Genomic DNA, 13,998 nt, shown 5'->3' with positions numbered 1-13,998 from the left:
TATTGATTAAGACGTTGATGTGTCCCAGGATTTCTCGGTGGTGATGCAGGCGCGCCTCCCGGCAGGCCAGGCTGGCAAAGCTCTTGCTGCACGGCTGTCACCAGGCACTCCTTAATGGATAAAGCTGTCATCTGAGAGCTGGAATGTCTTGCAGGCACAAAGACGAAATTAACTGTTCAATAATGTATGGGACACGGAAAAAACTTTACCCAACAACTCAAATTGATTGCTGTAAGTGTTTTGACTGCACTTGCCTGCTTTGCATAAATTCAGTGACTTTGGCAAGCCTGATGTTCATGTACATCCATTTCTCGGCCTCTTTCAGAATAAGAGTTGAGAGACTTCAGCGGCTGCCAGGAATGGGCTGTCTGGAGGGAAGGGGGAAAAGGGGTTGGGGAGTAGATGGCACCACTGACACCTCTCATTTGAGAGCCTTCAGTGATCTCTGAGCTTTAAAACGATGTGTTACTGGCAGTTTATTGGAATCTTGCTGGAATGGATCATCTTGGGCGAGTTGGGTGAATCACTGGGTATGGAATTCCTGGAGCTCTGTGTCCTCACTTTGCCCCTGGCTTGCCTCCTCCCCTTCCCTGTTAGGCTGGGACCTCTTGCAGAGAGAGGCTGTCAGTCAGACCTATGGGAGGAGGTCTGCTCTTGGTCACACATTTAACACCAGTTTGATAAACAATTTCCATGCATTTAAGTTGGACCCTGCTTATTATTTGGGACTTACTTGGTTAAACACATGCTGTCTAACGATCCCACAGGTACTAGAAACCACTGTATGTGTCTCCTCCACTTCTCCCTCTTTAACCTGGAAAAGAGGAAAAATACCAAGGTAGCAAAGCTATACTCCACATGTTTTCTGCCAAGCTCAGCCCTTTAAAAACATAACAGGATCCTTTGAACATAGCTCTGTTTTATCACAGGCTCTTTATTGAAGTTTTAATCAACACAAGCAGCTGACAAAATAGGAGACTGTAGATTCGGCTGTACATTATGTATCTTCCTTGTGAGTCTGAAAAAAAATCATAACATTAAAAGAAGAGAAAATAAACAGCCTCATTTAAAAAACAAACGAATCCCCCCAAACCAAGGAAATCCTTTCGCACCCGAAGGAAGGCCTGCCGCGTGGCGTGCCGACTGCAGCCCTAGAGTTTGGAGCCTCATGGAGATCATTACCGTAAAACAAATAACCATCTCGTTTTTGTCACCCACTATGAGTGAACTCAAAACCTCAGGCCCATGTCCAGAGATTCCTTCTCCACAGGCTCAGCCAGCTACGAAGGGAAGAGGGTACCAGCCCCTATGTCCAAATCCTTATCTTTTTCTTGGTCCAGACGCTGTGCCGTGGATCTGGATGGTGACTCATCATTCTGGCTGGCAGAGTCCCCTCCTCACCACTGTCTCCATCTCCTTTACTTGCTTCCTTTCTTCCCAAAGGAAGGGTCTCCACTTAGTGTGTGACGGAGCACTGGATGAGAGGGAGGAATGCTTTCCTCTTTCTATCCCAATCTCGGGTCCCTTTTTGAAGCCCTACTGCTGTCTTGCACTCCAAGAAAGGTGTCTCCCGGGCCTGCACAGTGATGTTATTTCCACAACTGGTGCATGGAAACTATTCAAGAGATGGATCCTGGGGGCTGCAGCCCAACTGGTGGGACTCCTGCTTTTCTGGCCAAAGTGACGTCTCTTTTCACTGAGAAAGGAAGCTAAGGCAAGGTCAAAGAGGCCTCAGGGGCAGGGGGTGCCATGAAGTGTTGTGATGGAGAGCCAGGCTCTTGGGTTGTTTAGATCCGGATTTGAATCTCAGCTCTGCCTCTCACAAGGTATGGGCCTAGCACCTGGTAAGGTTCTTAAAATAGGCATTGACAGAAGGAATGCATCGGGAGGAGAAGGATGGGCAGGATGTGGTCCAGATGGGGCAGCCAAGCAAGGACGACATACAAAGTGTGAGAAGGATGAGCTGGATATGGTTCCTCAGAAAGGTTTCTTGGAATAACAGATGAATACCTGTTGGCCCAGAAGCATTGAAAAGTTCAAGCTAGGACTAAGCACACCGGGGACGAGAGGATTGGCCTGGGCATCCTCGGGGAGTCTGGAGGGTTGTGTGCTGCCACGGGCACTGTTGGAGAGCCTCAAAGGCCAGGTGGGGCCTGGAAATGAGCATGTGATTCTTGAATAGGACAGTGGCAGCATCTGTCCTTTGGGAATGATTACGTGGCCATAGTGGAATGATGGTGAGTGGGCCAGCAGGAGCCTAGACACATGCTTTGTCCAGGATGGCCACCTTGTGTTGGGTATCAAGGGCTAAGACTCAGCATCAGATAAGGAAATGACATGGTCTTGGCAGGTCTTGGGGGAGATGGCTGCCCAGCCATCCTGATCCTATGAATACTGTGGTGGCATTCATATCAGAGTCTCCATCTGAGCATAAAGATTTTCCAGGAAGCTTCCCTGGAAGTTCTGTTTCTGTGCATCTTATCAATTTGCAACCACATCCAGGGAACTGGGCCAGTAGGCCAAGACTTCTTCCCGTCATCCTTCCCCTCCCTTGCTTTCCTCAGGTACTTGTTCCCTGCGTGCTCTGGCAGATGGCGGGGATACAATGATGAGACACACCAGGTTCCTCATCCCAGATGTTCTCAGCCCAAAGGAGAAAGACAAACCGATATGCAGGCATGGCCAAAGTGCAGAGGAGGCCAAGAGAACAGGATGACTACCTCAAATGAAAAGCATACTTCATAGAGACTCATAACTCCCTATTGATCAAGGGTACAGAGGAACTTGGCCTCTCCAAAAAAGCAAGAGAGGTTCCAAACCTTACTCATTGCAGTGGGACGAAAGATTGGGAGAAAATAGAAGAAATACACAGAAGGGTATGATTAGGTCTTATCTGAGTCCATTTGTGCTGCTACAACAAAATACCTCAGACTATGTCATTTATAAACAGTAGCAATGTGTCTGTTATAGCTCTAGAGGCAGGGAAGTCCAAGACCAACGTGCCAGGTTTGGTGTCTGGCAAGCCCTTGCCTCTGCTTCAAAGATGGCCCTTGTGCTGAGTCCTCACATGGCGGAAGGGAGAGCAGAGGTGGATGGGGTGAACTTGGTTCCTCAAGCCCCTTTTATAAGGGCACTAATTCCATTCATGAGGGCTAATCACCTCCAAAAGACCCTACCACATAATGCTGTTGCATTGAGAATTAATTTTCAACATGCATTGTGGAGCAACACAAACATTCAAACTACAGCAGATCCATCTGGGCATGTGATTTGGTAGAAAACCGAGGCAAGCCCAGCCACAGCAGTTCATTTGAGCACTCGGGCCTGCGAGAGGCCACTTCGGAGTCAACACACAGGTACAGGATTCTCAGAAAAACTTTGCAATTATTCTGGCCACCTTTAACTTCTAGATTTCCCTGGGATACAGAAAGTACTTGCGCTTCAGCCTTAGGGAAGAGAAGTAAATTAGGTCAGAACTGCATTTTGTCCTCGTGGGTAAAGGGGGGGAATTGTCGCAGAGCTTAGGTAACCAATGGCCAACTCCCCCATTCTGTCTCAGGGCAATTACAGTAAGTGATCTGAAGTGGTGAGAATGGAAATGATTTATTTTTGAGAACCTTGTCAGTACTGCTGTTAAACCATTTGTATTTCATTATGGGCCATGAGTGGGCTAGACTACATTCCTTTTCTTCAGGCCCCCCGTGCCATTTCCACAACTGGTTATTTCAGGTGACAATTAACAGGAAATGATGCTAACAGCCCCAGGGTGGTCACTTTTCTGAGGGACTCTGCATATTAAGTTTCAATTACTTAAAGTCTCCCATCTAAGTCCCCAAAAGGAAATGAACTGCTTCTATAGTTGTCACAGAAAATCAGTTCCTTTTTTTTTTTTTTTTTTATCTTTCCCAGTATCTGTTTTGTCAGTCAAGTTTCAGGAAGTTAAACTAAGAGTTAAACCAAAGGTTCTCTGGGGTCTCATCTGTAAGAAACTCATCTATTTCTTCTACAGTCCAAACTCCAAAGACAAAGTCAAAAATGAAAAGCATAAGAAGCAAATCATAATGCCGAATAAAATAGTGTTTGTCTTTTTCCCTTCAATATTTTAATCTCATGTTATGGAGAATGCTCTCAGCAGGGAACCCAGCATTTCCTGCTCTGATGGTCTCCATGCTCTTTCCTTCTTTTCTGAGGACTGCTGCTTCAGGACCACGGAATAGGATGTGTTGGTTCCCAGGGCAATGTAGCAAATGGAGGTCCCGCCCAGACAGGCAGGATGTGCAGCAGTTTCTGCTGACCACGGCCGTCGCAGCTGCTGTGGTGCCTTTCTGCTAAGACAGCGAGCAGTGTCTGTTTGAAGTCTGTTCTTTGGGAAGGAGACCCAAGAGAACTTGAGCTGGGCTTGTCTGGATATCAAAGTCCGAATTAAAAATTTATTCTAGTGTTTGAAAAATTCCTGGCCAAAACCTTCATATGGATTCAAAAAATACAAACTCCCTGCTTTCTTCAGTGTCTCCGATTGAGGACGAGAAGATTTATTTCTAAAAAGAAAAAATGAAAGCGAGGCCAAATAGTTCCATAAAAGAGCTCAGGTCAGACGGCCTCTTAGCTAAATCTGTAAGAAATGTAATCTGTTAAACCACTTTGGGCAACTGAGAGGCACTTGTATTAGTTATCGTTTGTGAATCTTCGTTTTTCCCCTTTCCTATTGCATGTCGGATCACTTGGCTCTTTTTGCCGGATGTAAAGTGTGAAGAATGAGAAAGAGTTTATATTCCATATCCCATAATCCTACCCCATTAGACAGAAAAGTAGAGGAGAAAGCTTTGTTTAAAAGTTGTGATATTGGGAGGGAAAAAAAGGTTGCCAAGCAGATAATGTAATAGTAATTATGAAATTATTGATAAAAAGAACATAAAAATCATTAGGCCAAAACAGAAAAAAATTAAGGAAAGAGTGAACATTTAAGCGATAAAATTAAACCAAGGCCATTAACAAAATATACAGAAGAAGTAGAACTACCTGACATGGGACATTATTAGTGAAATGTGATTTCGGTTGTTGTTGTTGTTGTTATCGTTTTTGTTTGTTTGTTTGTTTGAGATGAAGTCTCTCTCCATCACCTAGGCTGGAGTGCAATGGCGTGATCTCTGCTCACTGCAACCTCTGCCTCCTGGACTCAAGCGATTGTCTTGCCTCAGCCTCCTGAGCAGCTGGGATTATAGGTGCCCACCACCACACCCAGCTAATTTTTTTGTATTTTTAGTAGAGATGGGGTTTCACCATGTTGGCCAGGCTGGTTTCAAACTCGTGACCTCAAATGATCCACCTGCCTGGGACTCCCAAAGTGCTGGGATTACAGGCGTGAGCCACCACGCCCAGCTGTGAAATGTTGAAACAGAAGTTGAGAATGAGAAATTAGCTCCAAGGACAGAACAACTAGATGAAAGATCAGGATGAATATATCAAGTTTAGATTGAAAGCAAAGGGCTGAGTAGAAGAAAGTGATAGAACCATGTCAACAGACAGAAGCAATGGCAACTATGAAGGCAGACAGCCCCAGAACTACAAAGACACAAAACAGCCTGCAAAAATGAATGCTAAGCCTTAAATGAATTCATACAGATCCTCTGGTAAAGGGTTTTTGCTGTTGTGGTTGTTTTGATAAACTTCATAATTTGAAGTATAACTAAGATACCTAGCATTAGTGTACAGTTTGATTAATTTTTCGGAGTGAACACACCCACGTGACCACCATTCGGACCTGGCCATGGAATAATGCCATTACTGTAAGGCTACCATCTTTACTCCCACATTCCAAGAGTGACCCCTCTTTGGACACCCATCAGTATAGATTAGTTTTGTCTGTCATTGAAGGTCCATAGAGTCATACAATATTTTTTTATTTCTTCCTTCACTCAACATTATAATTTTTATCCATACTGTTGCACATAGTGATAGTTTGTTCATTCTCAGTGCTATATAGTATAGTATTCCATTGTATATATGCCATAATGAACACCTTTCTCCTGTTGATAGACATTTGTGTTCCTTCTAGGCTCTGGCTAGTAGAAATAGCACTGCTATGAATATTCTTGTGCGTGATTTTTGATGCCCTTATACACAGATCTCTTTGTGTATATATCTAGGAGAATGGTTGTGTCAGAGACTATGCATACGTTAGCTTTAGTAGATACCATAAAAACAATTTTTCAAAGCATGACATCAGGTTCCATGCCTGCTAATGGCATGTAAGAATTCCTGTCATTTCAGATTCTCACCAGTATTCAGCACTGTCAATTTATCTGAAATTTATATTCTAATAAGAAAGCGGTTAATACTGAATTGTGATTCTAAGTTTGCATACCTAATTTTGTAAAGTTTCATAAGTTTGTTACAAATTTAGACATCTTCTTTTGTAAAGGGACTGTTCAATAATTTTTTGTCCATTTTTAATACATTATGTGTCATCTTGTTGTTGTTATATAAGAAATCTTTAAATATTCTGGATATATTTACCTTCTCCCACTCTATGAATGGTATATGTATGTCTGTGTTTTCTTTACTTTTTTTCATGAGAACTTGTTCATTTTAATGAGACCAATTTATCAATCTTTAGTTTTATGGTTAGTAAATTTTATGTATTGTTTTGATTTATCTACACCAAGCTCATGAAGATATTCTCATATGTTATATTTTAGAAGCTTTATTGTTCAACCTTTCGTACTTAGGCCTATGTTCCATCTGTAATGGACTTTTGTGTATGGTGTGAGATAGGGGGTCAAAGATTTTTTTTCTTTTGGAAATCTAATTAACCCAGCCATTTGTTTTCACACACTACATTGCAGTGGTGCCCGTGTTGTAAATCAGGTGATTTCTACGCAGCTCTGTTTCTGGACTCTCAACTCTGTTCCATGGATCTATTTGTCTCTATTTACACCAATATCACACTGCCTTAATTACTGTGGCTGTATAAGTTTTGATATCTCTGGTAGTACAAGTCCTTCAGCTTTCTTCTTTTTCAATTTTGTCTTGACTATTTTTGCCACTTTGTATTTCTACGTAAATTTTAGAATTACCTTACTAATTTTAAGAAGGAAGGGAGAGAGGAAGGGAGGGTGGATGGGAGAGAGGAAGGGAGGGTGGATGGGAGAGAGAAAGCAAGGGACAAAGGAGGAAGGAGAGAGAAAGAAAACCTGCTGGGATTTTGACTAGCATTGCATGGAAGCGTAGGCCAATTTGAAGAGTGTTAACATTTTTACAACTGTGGGTCTCCCAATCCAATTTACATGTTATATCTCCTCATTTATTTAAGTCTTTAAAAACTATTCTCTGCAGTGTTCTGCATTGCTATGCATTGGTCAGGTGCATATTTTGCTAAATTTATTCCTAACAAGGTGCTTAATTTTTTAAATACTATTATAAATGGCATCAAATTTAAAGTATTATTTTCCAATATTTGTTGCAAGTATACAAAAACATAGCTGATTTTTGTATGTTGACTTTATATTCATTAGTTCAGCTAAATTGCTGACTCATTCTAATAATTCACCTGTAGATTCTATGCATACAATCATGTCCACAGATAATATCAGGTTTGTGTCTTTTCTAATCCTTAAATTTTGAAATTTCTTTTTCTTGCCTAAACTACTCTGGCTAGAACCTCCAGTACACTGTTACATAGAAGTGTTAAGAGTGAACATCCTTGTCTTGTTGCTGGTCTCCAGTAGAAGTTCTCGTATTTCATTATTAAGTATAGACTTTTATAGATGAAAGGGTTCCCTTCTAGTCCTAATTTGATGCCAGTTACATTTTCAGTGATGAACAAGTTCTGAGTTTTAACAAATGCTTTTTATTCATCTTTTGAGGTGTTCATATGGTTTTTCTTCTTTATTTTGTTTCTGTGGTGAATTGTATTGATTGATTTTTAAGTGTTAAACCAACCTTGCATTTTTAAAAGAAACTTTATTTTGTCATGATATCTGATCCTTTAAAAATATCTCTAGATTTGGTTTGCCACTATTTTGCTCAAGAGTTTTATATCTATATTACAATGAAGGATTGGCCTATAATTTTCTTCTCCTGGAATGTCCTTGACAAGTTTCAGTATCAAAGTAATGCTGGCCTCATAAAATGAGTAGCAAAGTATTCCTTTTTCCAATCCCTGGAAGAATTTGTGTAACACTCATTTTTTTCTCATATGTTTGAAATAACTCCTCACTCAAATGTCTGGGCCTCAAGATTTCTTTGTAGGAATTTTAAATTATAGATTAAATTTCTCTAGCAAATATGTGAATATTCAAATTATCCATTTTGTCTTATGTCAATATTTGCATTTTTCTAGGCGTGTGTCCATTTCACCTGCATGTTCAAAGCCACTGACATAAAATTCTTCATAATATCATCTTAATATTTTGTTTAATGTCTTTAGGGTGTGTGTTAGTAGTTTATGCTTTTGATTTATCTAGGTCAGTCTCTCCAGGGATCTATTTATTAGGCTTTCCCTGAAAATATGGACAAATACATAGAAATTCATTATTCAATAAAAAGTTAAGAGAATGCCAACTGAAAGATATATAGTGTGTTGGTAGTTAAAAGCAGGAGAAATTGTAATTGATTGGGAAGCTCACAGGGGACTTAAAGTGGGAAATAATTGAGATAAACCTTAAAGGAAAGGTAGAATGTTGACAGTATTAATAGAAAAGGCATTATTGGCATAAGATAAATTTGGATAATGTGCAGCAGAAAACTGGGAAAAGATGGGAAGGTCTGGACAATCGAGAGATTTGAGTCATAGACAACGAGAAGACACTGAATTCGTATTTTCAGTATTTTCATATGTTGACTATTTGGAAAATATGAGGAACGATGTTGAGGAAAGACACTAAGTTGTCCAGCCTGGTGACTGGGAGAAGAAAAAGCAGGCAAGAGGAAGAGCATTTCAGGGTTAGAAATGTAGACTTTGTAGGTCCCAGTCAAAAGCTGCAGGCTGGAGCCAAGACAGTGGAGGAGCTGTCAAGAGAAGGAACAGCATGAGGATGTGATCAGGCTGTGTCCAGAACCATGGGCTTTACTCCCTTTACAGTATAAGAGGAGGAAGGACTCAGTGAGCATAGACCGGAGAGGGGAGCCTGGAGCCACAGAAGCCAAGAAAGCTGGCTTTCTAGTAGGGCAGAGTTCATTGTATCAGACTCTACAACTCAGCCGAGGGATGAGGACCCAGAAAGCCACTGGACTCAGCATGCGGGAAGTCACTGTGGGCCTTTGTGGAATATAGGGAGATAGTAAATGTCTGGTGTCAATGGGAAGAGAAAGAAGAGAGGGCTTCATTCTAAGGGGCATGCTTTTCCAAGCTGTGCAACCCACTCTGTCTTCCATTCACAATTATTTATTGGTTACCTGCCTATTCCAGTCACAAAGCTAGGTATTCATTATATGGTAGTGAACAAAATACACATGACCACTCTCCTATTGAGCTCATATCTAATGAGGAGCTAAACATCAAATAAATATAAAGAAATGATTAAAAACCATGATTAGTGCTTGGGGAGAAAGAAGGAATTATGAGAGAGAATAAAAGGAGGAGGCCGATTTAGATTGCAGCGGGGATTGGGGAACGCCTGACCATGGATTCACATGTAGAGGCATGAAAGAGTTCTGACAGCATTGAAATAACAAGATGGGCTGTTCGAGTGTCTCCTTCAGGGGCGAAGTAAATTCTGGGGTTCTAGAACTTGCCGGGCATCATGACCCCACAACTTCATCTAATTCCCAAACCTCCCTCCCCATCACATGCCTGTCTTCAGGAGACAGAGAATCAATCAGAAAGCAGAAACCACCACAAGTCAAATTAAAGGAGAAAACGTGTAGCTCAAGGCAAAATCTTCTTCCAAAGAACACAAGGAAGATGAATCTACCATTGTTGAGTTATAATGTTGGGAGATTATGAAGGCTAATATGATTAATTGTAATTATCATTTATAATGTATACTCATAATGATATTGCTTCTAGAACATCTTCATTATCTTTCACTTTGGAAATGCTTGGGCTTCCCAATAGATTTCAGAAGGGGCTTTTATTGGGCCCAGATCATCAATCCAAACCTTTTAAGGTAAGGGTGTTGCTACCTCAGAAGCCAAAGAGACATTTCCTATCCTGGAAAGCACTAAATAGTCATTAGCTTCTTCAATCTGTTTACCAGCCCGCCTGTCATTGGGGTTCGACAGGCCTCAAAATTAACACTCTGCTCTATTTGTCCATCACAGGGCTGTCCCACAGACTGCGGTTCTCAAGTGGCCTCAGGCAAGCCTTATTTCATGCCAGAGCTAAGTTCCTGGGGAATAACATGTCTAAATTGAATTTGGTTTATTCAGTTCCATTTGAAATGAAGCCTTGTTTAAAAGAAAGCCATACTCGATTTTATTTTTCAAGCAAATCTTCATCGTCTGACCTAATTGGTCTCAGAGACCCTAACTTGGAGAGTTTTCATGCCCTTCGTTTATCATTGTGGCAATGTCAAAATCAGGATGGTTTCTTTCAACCACCTATGCTGCCTTTGTAAGAGCAAGGATGCTCCAAGCAACACTGCTCTCCCCAAGTGTCAGCGAAGCCCCTCTCTCCATAATCTCTGGCCACCCTCTGTCTGTCTCAGTTTCTTCTGACTTCACTGTAGGGCTCCCCAGGCCTCCTCAGTCTTGTCTCACTTGGACACCTGCTCAGTGGGAACCCATGTCCTTGACCATCTCGGCTGGCCCATGCACCTTGGCCTTTTTGTATTCAGACCCTTTGGAATCCACAGGGACAACTCACCAGTGACCAGGGGCAGAGCAGCTGTATCAACTCAGCTTGGGGAAGCTCAAGTATCCAGTGATCTTGGCTGTGTGGAGTTTGAAATTAAGCCCAATGTATTACTCACGGCAAAACCAGGGGCCAGCCAAGTTAAATAGAGCACTCCCTGAAACATTCACGGACTGATTAGAGAAGGAAGCTCTGATTTGAAGAGAGGCTATTTTGTGTCTGCTTTTATTTTTTTAAACAACATGCTTTCCATTAGTGAGATGGGAAAACTAGAAACCTCAAAGAATGATATTTATTAATTTAAAAAGTTCAGGTCTGTGACCATATGCCATGTCCCTGTAACTTCATAATAATGGCCACACTTTTATTGAGGTCTTCCTTTGTCCAGAAACTGTGGTAAGCACTTTGTAAGCACCTTCTCATTTAATCTTCCTGAAAACTCTGTGATGTAGGTACCATTCTTACTCCTGTTTGCAGATGGGCTAGCTGAGGTCCAGAGAGAGTAAGCACACACTATTTTTAAGTGGTAGAGCTAAAATTTGAACCCTGGCAGTCTGCCTTCCTATTCTTGCCCACTCTTAAACAAATTCAAGTACCCAGGAGCTTTCATGAAGAGAACCCCTCAAAAGAAAGCTCTGACCTTACCCCATGGGTTCATAAGTGGGCGCAAGTTTTTTTTTTTTTTTTTTTGAAAGATCTCTGCAGGCCAGGAATTCAATAAGGCAGAACACACCCCAATGAACCAAGCAGGGCTTGAGTTTGCAGATTATTTTCCGACCAGAAGGAGTTCATTGACTTGGAGGAAGAAAGGAGATGATTTAATGGACTTACAGAAAATATTTTTGTTTTCGCTTTTTTTCTCTCGCAGAACAGTTCAAATCTTCCAGGCCATGGTTCATTCCCTCTGTTGGCCTTTCTACCTGGGATTGTTATGAGAGGCCTGAAGCTAAGTCCCCGTGTCCCCCACTGGCCAGGCCTGCCCTCTCGTTTGGTCAGCGCACCCACACTGCCTTTGCAGCTGCATATCCACATAGACATGTTTATTGGAGCACTGAGAATCTCACTTCTCAAAAAGCCCCGGGAATTAGATTGTTTTCCACACTGAAAGTTTTCATTTGAAAAACAACCCTCTTTGTTTAACTAATGAAAAGGAGGGGCTGCTGCTTGCTTCTCAGGCTGGGTAAGAATTCCATGGGCAGTAATTCTGTTTCTCCGTGGAAAATGTTTCGGTTTCTTAATGTTGTTTTGCAGACTGGTCCCTGCCCGGCCCTTGCTCCCAGGACCACACATACACACATGTGCACATTCACCCATGCACAGTACAGCATTTTCCACCCTTCCCTGTTGGGGATGGTTGCATCCTCTTTCCAACACCTGCAGAACAAAAACGAGGTGGGTCAGTGGCTGTCACCCAGCCAGAGGCATCCCTGCGTGTACGGGAACAGAACGATTTCCCTGGCCACGCTTTCAACCCCAGAGGCTGGGTGGGCCACAGAGGAAGGAAATTGGACTCCAAACTTCTCTTGTTTCTGTGCATCTCCATGTCAAGCAATTCTCTCACACTATGGAGGAGGTGTTGTGTAACATTCCCTCATTAGGTTCGTATGAAATGGCGATAAACACAGTGCTGTCATCATTGGACTTACAGTGTGGCCAGCATGGTGCAGAGTGGTCTGGACTGCACAAAACAAATCAAAATATGGCCCCAGGAGACAACTTAGTGGTGGTAGAAAAAGCATGGATGCTTGCATTTAGACAGACCTGCACTGTCACCTAAACAGCTCACCCCACGTGCAAGCAACTGCTGAACTACTCTGAGCCTTTTGCATCCACAGCTATGGACAAGAGAAGTTATGCAATTCACAGGCAGGTGCAGTGCCCTGGGTGGTGTTTCTCACTAAGTAGATGTTCAAGGAACCTCTGTCTTCTTCCCTCTCCTTTGTTCTCTGAAAACTAGCCATCTCGCCTCTAGCTGGGGGCCAAGCCCCATTCCTACAAAACAAGTTACAAACAAGTGAGTGCAGCCACAGCAGAGCTGAGTCCAGAGCAGGGTGTCCTCACCAAGGTCCACTGCAGAGTTAATGTGTACTGTCAAGGGGGTGCTGTGTGCTGTAGGGCTGGGGGATCTGACACCAGTGAGAACTGTTAGGTCTGTTATCCAGAAATGTGAAGTATTCCTTCTCTCTATAGTCTTTGTGTGGGACAGATACATCTGGCCTGAGTATGTGGCTTAAACACAGTTCTGCTTAAAGAAGGCAAAAGGACTGGGCAAAATAACCACCATGTGAAAATAGACATTTAGGAGATCAGCATGCATTAAATGTAAAGAGAACAAGATTAGCTGTTAGCATGGAGCAAAGGAATAGCTTTAAAAGAAGACAGGGATAGTATGAAACAAGTCTGTCGGTCAGAGACTGCTTTTAGTTTTAAGTGATGAAAACCTCCTTCTATATTACCTCTAGCAAATAAATAAATCAGTAATTTATTGGTTCATATAACCAAGACACTCTGGGTTAGAGCTCCAGCTGGGGCTGAATACACAAAGTCATATGATGCTGGTAGGGCTAGCTGCTTTGCTGGCTCTCTTTCTCTCTCCACATCCATATTTTGTCTAATAGCCTAATTCTCTACTCTTTCGAATTAGCATCCTACTCTCAACTTGGTAGCTCCAACAGAGAAATTCTATCTCAGCATAGGCATATCAAAACCAGGGAGGATTCTAATGGACCCAACCCTGAACATATTACTGGCTAGAGGATAAGGCGCTATACTTTCTCTGCTATAGAAAGTGCAGATCTAGACAGATCTGTTTAAGTGACACCCTCTCTAAGTGACAGTGCAGGTCCAAGTCTCCACTCAACCCAATGTTTTCATGTCTACTCCACTCTAGCTATGATCTAGCCACTGGGAACACAGCAGTGGATAGGGGAGATGATGCCTGGCTCCCAGGCAGCTTATGGTCTTGTGAAGAGCCAACATTTTGGCTGAATCCTGCTACTTCCTGCTACTCTGCATCAAGAACCGAACAGAAGTACAGAGTCCTTTCTGTTCACAAAAAAGCCAATTTATTTCTTTATAAAATTAACAGAAAGTCACCAAATACAGTTCTGTACACTGAAAGTTCCCACATGTAAAGCAAGCATACATATTGTCTCGCATTCCAGCCAGCAGGGCAGCCTCAGTGTGGAACCCGCCTGTTGAAT

General features: G+C 42.3%; 1 non-coding gene across 1 annotated transcript in view; it reads right to left on the bottom strand.

The window, feature by feature from the left end:
- Positions 1 to 914: 914 nt before the first annotated feature.
- LINC03041 (long intergenic non-protein coding RNA 3041) overlaps positions 915 to 13,998 on the bottom strand; it is an 80,522-nt gene continuing 67,438 nt past the window's right edge. Inside the window, exons 2-4 of the transcript XR_008509621.1 lie at positions 12,660 to 12,787; positions 12,106 to 12,169; positions 915 to 1,018 (exon numbers count right to left, since the gene is read on the bottom strand). This is a non-coding gene — a transcript (long intergenic non-protein coding RNA 3041). The remainder of the gene's footprint in view (positions 1,019 to 12,105; positions 12,170 to 12,659; positions 12,788 to 13,998) is intronic.

Source organism: Pongo abelii, chromosome 13 (genome assembly GCF_028885655.2).
Source record: "Pongo abelii isolate AG06213 chromosome 13, NHGRI_mPonAbe1-v2.0_pri, whole genome shotgun sequence".
In the NCBI taxonomy this organism is placed as follows: Eukaryota; Metazoa; Chordata; class Mammalia; order Primates; family Hominidae; genus Pongo; species Pongo abelii.
This window is presented reverse-complemented; position numbering and strand designations above follow the sequence as displayed.